Genomic DNA, 10,203 nt, shown 5'->3' on the forward strand with positions numbered 1-10,203 from the left:
AAGGCCTGGGGTTGGCGCTGGCTGGGCATTCCGATGGAGAAGCCGGGGAACCGGCGCCCGGGAGCGTGCCCAGCCTAGAAAGTTTCTGCGCGGCCCGCGCGCGGGCACGGTCTGAGCAAGGTGGCGGCCGCGCGCCTGCAGCCGCGGCCCGACTCCCGGAGGTGAGCCGGACGCCGGCGACCGTCCGGGCCTGCGGGGCTGGCGACGCCGGGCCGGGCCGGGCCGCGACGCGACGCGGCCAGCTCGCCCTTCGCTCCCCTCCCTCCCTCCCCGGCCCCGCGGGCGGGGCCGTGAGCTCGCGGTGCGGGAGCGCGCGGCGGGGGCGCGCGCCGGCCCGGCCCGGCCGCAGCCGGCGTGGGAGCGAGCGCGGGGGCGGGGCGGGGCGAGGCGGCCGCGGGGCGGTAGGCGCTCGCGCGCGCACCAGCGGGCCACCGCCTCGCCCCCGTCCGTCCCTTCCCTCCGCTCCGCTCAGCTCCGCTCCGCTCCCCTCCCCCGAGCGAATCACGCGCCCTCCTCTGACACTCGTAGCGGGCTCGAGCTCCGAATTTATCCTTCACGTGACCTGAGGGGGGTTGGGTGGTTGGCTGGGGGACCGCGGAGCGAGGCGAAGGAGGGAACGTAATCTGCCGTTACCCGAGCAACAGGCCCCGCCCGCCGGCTTGGGGCGGGAGGGGGGCGGGCGGAGGACGTCAGCACGTCAGCCGGGGTTTTGCGTTTTGATTGACAGTTGCCATAGCGACCGGGTCGGTCCGTCGCCATTTTGTTGGTTGGTTTTTTTTTAAACCCTTTCGCTTCCCGCCCGAATAATAATAAAAAGCCCCATTGGAGTGAGGCGGGGGTGGCGGCGGCAACCGCGGCGGGGGGATCCGGGGAGACTGCTGCCGTCGCAGCTGCCGATCGCGGCCCAGGTCGGGCTGAGAGAGCGGACTCCCCGAGCGGGGGTGCGGGCGCCACCGCCGCCGCCGCTTGTGCTGCTGCTGTTCCTGCTGCTGCTGTTGGTGCCGCCGCCGCCGCTGCCGCCGCCGCCGGCGAGCGGGCGGGACCGGTGTGAGTGTGAGGGAGCGTGTGCGAGGGCGAGTGTGCGCGCGGTGAGTGTGCGCGAGTGTCTGTGCGGGATCGGGGGCGGGCGGTCCGGGCTCTCCTGGCGGAGCCGCTGCCGCCGCCGCCGCCGCCGCCGCCGCTCGCTCGGGCCCCGGCGCTGCTCGCTGCGCAGCTTCGGAGCGCGCGCCATTTTGTGAGATTTACAAAAATCCTCGTCGGGAAGAAGCGGCCGGCAGCGGCCGCCGCTCGGCGCCCGGCCTCGCCGCCGCCGCCGCCGCCCTCCGCACCGGGCCGGGCCGGGCCGGGCCGGGCCCCGCCGCCGGCACTCGGGGGCCCGGGGACTGCGGTATTTGCCGGGGAGGGGTGTCGCCTCCCCGGCCGCGGGCGCCGCCGGCCCCGCCAGCCCGACGGACCCAGAGCCAGCGCGGCTGCGGCGCGGAGCCGGGACGCCGGGGGCGGAGAGAGGCGGCCGGGGCGGCGCTGGCTGCGGAGGCCGCGGCGGGAGCGCGGCGCGGGAGCTCGAGGCTGAGACTCACCGGAGGGAGCGGCGCGAGCGCCCCGCCATCGTCCCGGTGAGTGTCCGCCCCGCCCGGCGCGGCGCGGCCCTGCGCGCGGCTTCCCGGGCCTGCGAGCCGGGCTCGCCAGGCCTCTAGCGGAGGGAGGGAGGGAGGGACCTGCCATCTTAGGAGCGGGCGGGCGGGCGGGCGGGCGGGCGGCCCGGGCCCGGGGAAGAAGGCCGCGTCCCCGAGGAAAGTTGCGGCGGGTGGGACCCGCTGCCTCGGGCCGGCCGGCGCCAGACCTCCACTGGCTGCCCGGGCGGGCGCAGGGGAGGAGGCAGTCCTCCTCCTTCTTCTCCTCCTCCTCCTCCTCTTCCTCCTCATCCTCTGCCCCCAGCTCCTCCCTCGTCCCTCCTCTCGGTCCCCACCGGCGTGCGGAGCGCTGGGGTTCTGGGCAAGGACAATGCACCGGTTCAGAAAATGGGTCTGGCGGCCGGGAGGGGAGGACGCAAGGCCCGGCCAGGCCGGCGAAGGTCGGCAGCCTGCCGTCTGCGAGGCCCAGTGGGCCTGCGCCCGGGCTTGGGGACCCTGTGTGCTCGGAAGATCGGGCGGCGAGCGCGGGCCACCCAGGGCACCGGAGGGGCCGCGGTGACCCGCATAGCAGCGGGAGGAGACGGGAATTGGAATGGAAACCCGTGGATCGCTACAAAACTTCAACATCTATTTATAGGCGCAGAGCCACTCAGGCTCCAGAGGCCCTAGAACAGAGCTGCTGAATATCAGCACTTAGCTAGAGGCCCCTCCCTACCCCGAAATAGTTAAAAATGGCAAAATTCGTGAGTCAGTGACTCCAGCGACTTGACTTGTCTTTGCCCAGCCCTAGATTATATGACTCCTGTCGTCGAGGTGCAGCATCATTTGCTTCTTGAGTTCTGCCAAATCCCCAGAAAATATTCCTTGTAACTGTTTGCACACTCATAGACTAGTGCCAGGCCTTTTAAACTACAGTTTTATATATTCCCTCGAATAAACCTCCCGGTTGGAAATGTTACCCATTTTACAGATGAGCAGACTGAGCCTAGAGGTGGGCAGTGACTAGTCCAAGGTCATAGAGCTAGGACTCCAGGCGGCCTATGGCGGTCGTTAGCCTGGCTTTCTGATCATTGGCTCCTAACTTATCATTAAGTACTGTATGATGACTCAGGGCTGTAACCTAGAGAATGTTTGGGTACAGATTTTGGTAGAGTTAATTTAGGGTTTGCAGAAATACAGTTTAGATGAGCCCTTGCAATGAAACTAGTCACCCCCAACGCAAACTAGTGTGCTTCTGAGTGGAAGGATTGAAACCGATGGTGCACTTTGTTCTTTGCATTTAACTGGTATAGGATAGAGTTCTTTTTGCATATTGATAGGTCATAAAGTTTGGTGTGAAGTTATTTTTTTCTTTAAATACTTTCATTTCTCTTTTGACACTTTGTACTTTGCATGTAAAGAATAACTATTACGTACTTTGATTTGAGATGTTAATGTTAATAATGTAGTGGGATTACCTTTTTGTTTGTTAAATTTCTTTTTAATTGTCTTAAAAAATTACATTTTTAAATAGACTTTAAGTGGGAGACAGGAGCTCAAGTTTCACTTGTCAAGGTTTCAGGGGAGTAATGATTAAGAAGGTTTATTTGGTTCTATGGATTTTCAGGGTCTACGTCTTACAGAACCCTGGCCTTTGGAGCTTCTGCCCTGGCATGGCAGTGGTGTCTGTGGTACTGTCCAAATAGAGTTAGGTAGACTTCACACCTTGCCAAGAAGTTAAAACGCTCTTGTCAGCATCTACACCAAGATCTCTGTAAAAATGGCCACAGAAAGTTTCTGTTTAACTCAGGGAGGCATAAGCTCAGAAATTCTTCTAGAAGGCTTGCCCTGTGTCTGTAAGGCAAGGACACACAGTTCGTATGCCTGGTGGATGCTGAAGACGTTGTCTTTTGAAGGAGTAGAGTTGAAGGGATGATAATTATTTGTAAGGATAGGAAATTGAATGATCCAGTGGAGCTTCTTGAAGACACTTTGGTGTGTGACCTGTTAAAATTGTAACCACGGCCACTGCTATGTGCTAGAGGTTGAGAAACATTAACATTCAAGAGAACATGTAGTCAGAAGGACCCTTGGCTGGAGAAGTCTCCCTTGAGAGCTGTGCTCTGTCACTGAGTTTTCTTCATGGCTGCATTCCTGTGCTTGTGACAGTAGTGAACGCAGGAGCTCAAGTCTGCAGTGCAGTGACTGAGGGTAAAGCTAAGATTGCTTGTTCCAGACATGGCATGAACTTTATCGTGGGTGTTACATAACTGTCAAGGAAAAAAGTACTGTGTGTGTTTTCTTTGGGTATTACTTTAAACCATTTTTAATAGCACAGAGATGTTACAGAGTGTGTGGTTGGCAAATGTCTGTTCCAGAAAGAATTTTGTATAGAATCTTAGATGACCAAGAACCATTTTGTACTGCAGGATATTATACATAATAAGGCTCATAGAGGGAGGGCTTGATTTGTGAATCGCTTGCTATTTTTGATCAGATGTATGTTAGTTTGTTATTTTCCTCTTGTTGGCACCTGCCAGCCAGTATCCCTCTTCCCATCAACTTCTCTTCTACCTCTCAAGAAGGAGCTTAGCCCTCAAATCCAGCAAGCACCACGAGTTCCCAGAATGTCTGGCAAGAACGTGGCTCAGCACGTGCAGCTGTTAGTCTTAATAACTGTGGTGTTTCAGAGCAGTGACTTGGCCCCACACTCTCCTTTGTGTTGAGAGTTTGCTGGGTTCTCCTCCGTTGTCCTTCTCTACTTCATCTTAGGAACAAGTCTCTTTCGTGGACATAATAGACAGGGTCACCCTGTAACTTCTTTTTGACTGTCACAGCTGTGGGACTGGAGTAGTAGTCAATGGAGTGCTATGTCTTCTGAAGGCAGGGACCCTGTGATGTCCTACCCATTGCTGTGTTTGATGGCAAGACTGTGGTCATTCATAATCCAGTGCTCGCACAGGGTGGGATTACAAAATATGGGGGTAAAAATTGGTGTTTAATTACTTGGAAAAAATTATTACATTGTTTTAAGTTGCCTAAAGTTGTCCCTAAATGAAGGAATCTTTTGAAATTATGCTTCATGTCAACTTCATAATGTTAAGCTTGAGTGTAAAGTCTTTTGTTGGGTATGTGTGAGTTCAATGTAGGTTTCACATAACTAAAATAAAGGTTCACATTAGCTATTGCAGGCAAGTGTTTTTAAAATTTTAGTTTCATATTGATATATAAAAACAAAGTTTGATTTGGATGTATGTTGTATTAAGCAGCTGTGATTTTTAAAGTTATATTTTGGCTTTGAAATTCTCCTTTGAACATTCTGTAGTGAGTTAGAGTTCTTGGTTGAGAGAGAAACCTTAGGTTGGACATCTGGCCTGCTGTGGGTCTACCAAGGCAGGTCTGTGCTGCCAAGGAGCCACATTGAATTCTTGGCACTTAGTTCTGAATAGATGCCATTTTTCTCAAGTATGATTTTTTTTTATGTATGTTATTATTGTTAATAAGCTAAATTTTGACAAGAAATACTTTTTGACTAAGGGATATGTGTGTCTGTGTAATATACAGTAGTCATGTAAAAGTCATGTCTCAGTGACAAGTCATTTTATCATACAAAGTTGAAATCTCATAATTGAGGTGCTTTGCTTTGTGGGAGCCTGCTGCGATGGTTTGGCATGCTATGAAACCAGCATTTAGATGGCATCAGCTCTTCTTTAAACAACACCTTCACAGTCAAACAACCCCTAGCTGGTTTTTGTTCCTCCTCTTTTTTTTTTTTAAAGTTCAAAAAACCAAAACAATTACAGCGATCAGTTGATTTTAGTTTTTCGAGACAGGGTTTCTCTTTATAGCCCTGGCTATTCTGGAACTCACTCTGTAGACCAGGCTGGACTCGAACTCAGAAATGCACCTGCCTCTGCCTCCCAAGTGCTGGGATCAAAGGTGTGTGCCACCAGGGCCTGGCGATCAGTTGATTTTTGTGTAGAACTATTTACTGGGATTTATGGCTAAGGTTGTGTCTTGGGTGTGTCTGGTAGACTGCTGACTCTGGCATTTCTCCTAGAGCTTTGTCCTGGTTCAGAGGAGGACTTGAGGCTCCTCAGCTACTTGTAGGGAGTGATCTCAGGACCCAGGCTCAGCATGGGTGTCCTCCCCTGTAACAGGAGGTTGGCAGCTGTCATGTTCCTGTGCAGATGGTGGGATGGATACTTGTCTACTGCTTTCCTGTCTCCTTTTCAGACATGCTCACTCTTCTCTTCCTCTGCATCGCTGCCTCAGGGATGCCTTTCCTGGCCCCTCTCCCTGGCCCCTCTCTCCCTTAGCTGTGCTGAAATTTAAATCCAGGACTTTACACATGAGGCAGGTGTTCTCCCTCGGCTTCCCCCACTAGAGCCAAGCAGGACTTTCTCCTTTCTTTCACAACCTTTATTGCTGGTAGTTATAGAATGAGTCATGACTGATTTATATACACTTATTCCTTTAATATCTGTCTCCTATTCTCCATTGAACAACAGGGTCTTCTCCACCCATGTGCTAGTGGGCAGATTTAGTCATGTGACCATACTTAGCTGCACAGGAGCCTGGGATTTGTGGTCTTTGGGAGGGTGGCTGTTTATTTGTCTGAGAATTTGCTTCTATAGACAGGTGGAATGAAGGAAAATTAAACATTGCTTGTTCACTTCTAAATATTTTGGAAGAAATCTCTGGAAATAAGGCAGTTTATTGAACAGTCACTGTTCACTATTGGTCATTAAGCTTTTGTGCTGTACTTTGAAAACTCGGTTGCTCAGATACATTGTTGGATCTCTAATACACACACACACACACACACACACACACACACACATAATTTGTAGTCTGGTTAGAAGAATGAATTTGTACTTTTTTTTGTAGTGAAGATACTCGGGCGCTAATATTTTACTAACACTGTTTTCTGATAGAAACAATTTTTTAAAAAGAATTACTGATTTACTTTATGTACATGTGTACACCCTGCAGCTGTCAGGCACATCAGAAGAGGGCATCAGATCAGATTACAGATAGTTGTGAGCCACCATGTGGTTGCTGGGAATTGAACTCAGGAACTCTGGAAGAACAGCCAGTGCTCTTAACTGCTGAGCCATCTCTCCAGCTCTGAAACAATTTTCTATAGTTGTGATTATATCATGTAAATAATAAAATAAAAACTTTTGGATTTCCTCTTCGTAGTCTGCTCTGGGCCACAATGTATGTGTGGCCCAGCAGGTAGTGCTAGAGCAGCATTGAGGACTGGACTAACACAGCTAGAGCAACACTTGGGGCTTGGGACTCTCAGGGTCTGAGAGTCACTAGTGCTGTAAGATGCTAGCTGTGACGTAGGAGAGACTTAGATGTACCTGATGCCTCCTCCCTGGAGTCATGGCTGTGAGGGAAGGGGAAGGCCCAGCCTTCTTTTTTAGCAGCTAGTAGATCTAGTCGGACTGGGGCAGACTGACCTGCTCTCTTCTGGAGAACTTGTCAGGTTTTTGGGATTCCCAAGCTCAGGCATTTTTGTATAGTTTTGAATGAGCTTTTTTTTTTATAAGGACTGCAGGTCATCCTGTTGAGCACAGATATCTGAGAAAAGCTCTAGTGGACTTGATTCATCTCGCCTTACAAGGAGGAGTGTAGAGGAACTGGGTGCCTGAACTGCACTACAACGGGCTGCGCTAGCTGGGGCTCTGCCAACTCCTCTATTCTTTGATGGACTAGAGGAAAAGAGTTTCTGGTGTACCCACATTTACAGGGTAGCCGTCAGTCTCAGACACAGTGCTCCTCATGCAAGGAGTCCATTCTTAGGGAATGCTTGCTATGATTGATTTTCCTTTAGCCCCACAGAAGAGTAGTCCACATTAGAGGAGTATTTAAAGGTAAGAATTGAGGTTTTTGCCGGGCAGTGGTGGCACACACCTTTAATCCCAGCACTTGGGAGGCAGAGGCAGGCGGATTTCTGAGTTTGAGGCCAGCCTGGTCTACAGAGTGAGTTCCAGGACAGCCAGGGCTACACAGAGAAACCCTGTCTTGAAAAAACAAAAAGAAACAAAAAAAAAACAAAACAAAAAAAAAGAATTGAGGTTTTTATAAGGTCTGTTCAGTAGCAGGACTTTGGTGGGTGGCACTCTGGTGGATGGATTGGTGAGACCTTGACGTGATTAGATGGACACAAAACTGTGTCCTTGAATTATTACTTTGCTTCTTTTCTGGTTGCTTATAGTTTTCACTTGTTGGAACTCACTCCATTAGCTTCTCTAATTTAAAATGGAAATAGGCTCAGAGGAATATCCTTTCCTTTTATCAGGTTAATGCTATTTTTATCGTTCACCTGGCTGTCATAGAAATCAGAGGTCAGCACCCGCAGGAACAGGAGGCTGTTGAGATGGGAGGAAGAGTATGTCATATGTACTTTCTCCTGAGCAAACGTGGTGTCTGACAGCTTCACTTGGTGGGATTGTCGTGGGTAGGATTAGGAGGGGCTTTTCTGGGGTTAAGGTTGGTGTCTTCTAGTTGCTGGAGTGTGGTCATCCCACGTAGGACCTTTTGGGGTTCTGTACCAGACACAGAGTACCCCAGTCTCCTCAGTGTCTTTCCAGCAGGGAGGGCTTCTGTCTTAGCAACAGGGCAAGCATTTAATGGAGTTCTGAGCACAGGCAGTGCTAGTCCGTAAAGATCAACAAGGGATACACACTCAGATTTAAAAAGTGAACTGCTATGGAGCGGTGTCCTCCCCATTCTCATGGGCCCATAGGTGGTAATTACTCACAGGTTGGCTTTTCTACCAGCTGTGCCTGTGTGTATTCATGCACAGTTACATCTGCATTCCGTTTACTATGTGCTGTGCTCGACCCTTCCACTGGGACCAGACCCAGGGTGTTGTGCACACTTGGCAACATCCCTGGTCTTGTTTTTAAGGTTTATAGCTGTATATATCTGTGTGTGTATGCAGTGTATGCATTTAAGAATCAAAGATATACTAAACATTTGACTTAAACTTCATACTTATCAACTGACAGTCTATCCTCTCACCCGTGTGTGTCTGTGTTTCTGTGTCTGTGTGTGTGTGTGTATTGTGTATATGCTTGAGTGCGATTGGACGAAGGACATCACCTGCTGTAGGCAACTGAGCTACATTGTCCAGCCTTTTCTCTCGAGGCTAGGACTTATGGTGTCTCTTTCCTAACCTTGACTTCACTCTGTGTTCCAGGAAGGCTTTGAGCTCAGATATTCTTGAGCCCCAGCCTTTGGAGTAGCTGGGTTTATAGGCCTGTATCACCTGGCCTGGTCTTTTTTTTTTCTTTTTTCAAAAAAAAATTCAAAAATTTATTTGTTTTATATGACTACACTGTCACTTTCTTCAAACACCCCAGAAGAGGGCATCAGATCCTATTACAGATGGTTGTGAGCCACCATGTGGTTGCTGGGAATTGAACTCAGGACCTCTGGAAGAGCAGTTAGTGCTCTTAACCCCTGAGCCATCTCTCTAGCCCTTGGCCTGGCTTTTTTTTTTTTTTTTTTTTTTTTTTGGTTTCTCGAGACAGGGTTTCTCTGTGTGGCCCTGGCTGTCCTGGAACTCACTCAAGACCAGGCTGGCCTCAGAAATCGGCCTGGTTCTGCCTCCCAAGTGCTGAGATTAGAGGTGTGCGCCACCACTGTCTGGCTGGCCTGGCTTATTTATTTATTTATTTTGGTGACAGGCTCTCTAGTCCTCACTGGTCTGGAATTCACACTGACTTCAAACTCACAGCAATCCTCCTGCATTCTCTTGGGAGCTAGTGTTATAGGACTGAGTTACCATACCTGACTTCCATGTATGTGTTTTTTTTTTTTTTTTTTTTTTTTTTTTTTTTTTTTTTTTTTCTTTTCTAAGTTGTTCTTGTTTGTTTTGATGAAAAGGTTCTGCTGTTTATGGCTGGCTGGCCTGGAACTTGCTGTATAGACCAGTCTGACCTTGAACTCACAGAGATCTGCCTGCCTTTGCCTTAGGGTGTTAGGATTAACATGTGTCCAACTTCTTTAAAATATTAAAGAATATTTGTATGTCTGTATGAGTGTATGCTACATTTGTGTAAGTGCCCTTCGGTGGGAACTGAGCTGGGTTTCTCTAGAGGAGTATGATGGGAACTCATGTAGCTCAGGCTACCTGGAAATCCTTATCCTCCTGCCTCAGCCCCTGGAGTATTGTTATAGGTATGTGTCACCATGCCCACTTTATGCCATGCTAGGGTTAAATCTGGGGATTCATGAGTTATAGACAAGTACACTACCAAATGAGCTATATTCCTAGCCCTTGTCAGGTTTTGTTCTGTTATTTTTGTTTGTTTTTGCTTTCATTTTGCTTGGGAACTATTTCATTTTATACATATCCTTTGGTTTATTTAGTTCTCATGAAGAGATATTAAAATTGTTCTCGTACTTACCTATTTTAAACAGTGCTGCTCGTGCACACTTACTGGGACATAAACTTGTGCTCTGAGCATCTCCTGTAGGACACCTATATTTATAAGGAAAACTGTGTACCAACTATAAGCACATTTGAACGTATTTTTGCCAAAATGTCTTTTTTTTTTTTTTTTTTTTTTTT

General features: G+C 49.8%; 1 protein-coding gene across 4 annotated transcripts in view; it reads left to right on the forward strand.

Moving 5' to 3' along the window:
• The first annotated feature begins 903 nt into the window (after nucleotides 1-903).
• Nucleotides 904-10,203, forward strand: part of Dyrk1a (dual specificity tyrosine phosphorylation regulated kinase 1A) — a 129,230-nt gene continuing 119,930 nt past the window's right edge. For 2 of the 4 annotated variants that reach the window (XM_031364491.1, XM_031364492.1), the window contains exon 1: nucleotides 1,496-1,613. The gene's annotated coding sequence lies outside the window, so the exon portion shown is untranslated. Of the gene's footprint in view, nucleotides 1,614-10,203 lie in introns of all 4 variants that reach the window. The other 2 variants (XM_031364495.1, XM_031364494.1) reach the window with 2 other exon arrangements.

This window comes from Mastomys coucha, unplaced genomic scaffold (genome assembly GCF_008632895.1).
Source record: "Mastomys coucha isolate ucsf_1 unplaced genomic scaffold, UCSF_Mcou_1 pScaffold12, whole genome shotgun sequence".
Taxonomy (NCBI): domain Eukaryota; kingdom Metazoa; phylum Chordata; class Mammalia; order Rodentia; family Muridae; genus Mastomys; species Mastomys coucha.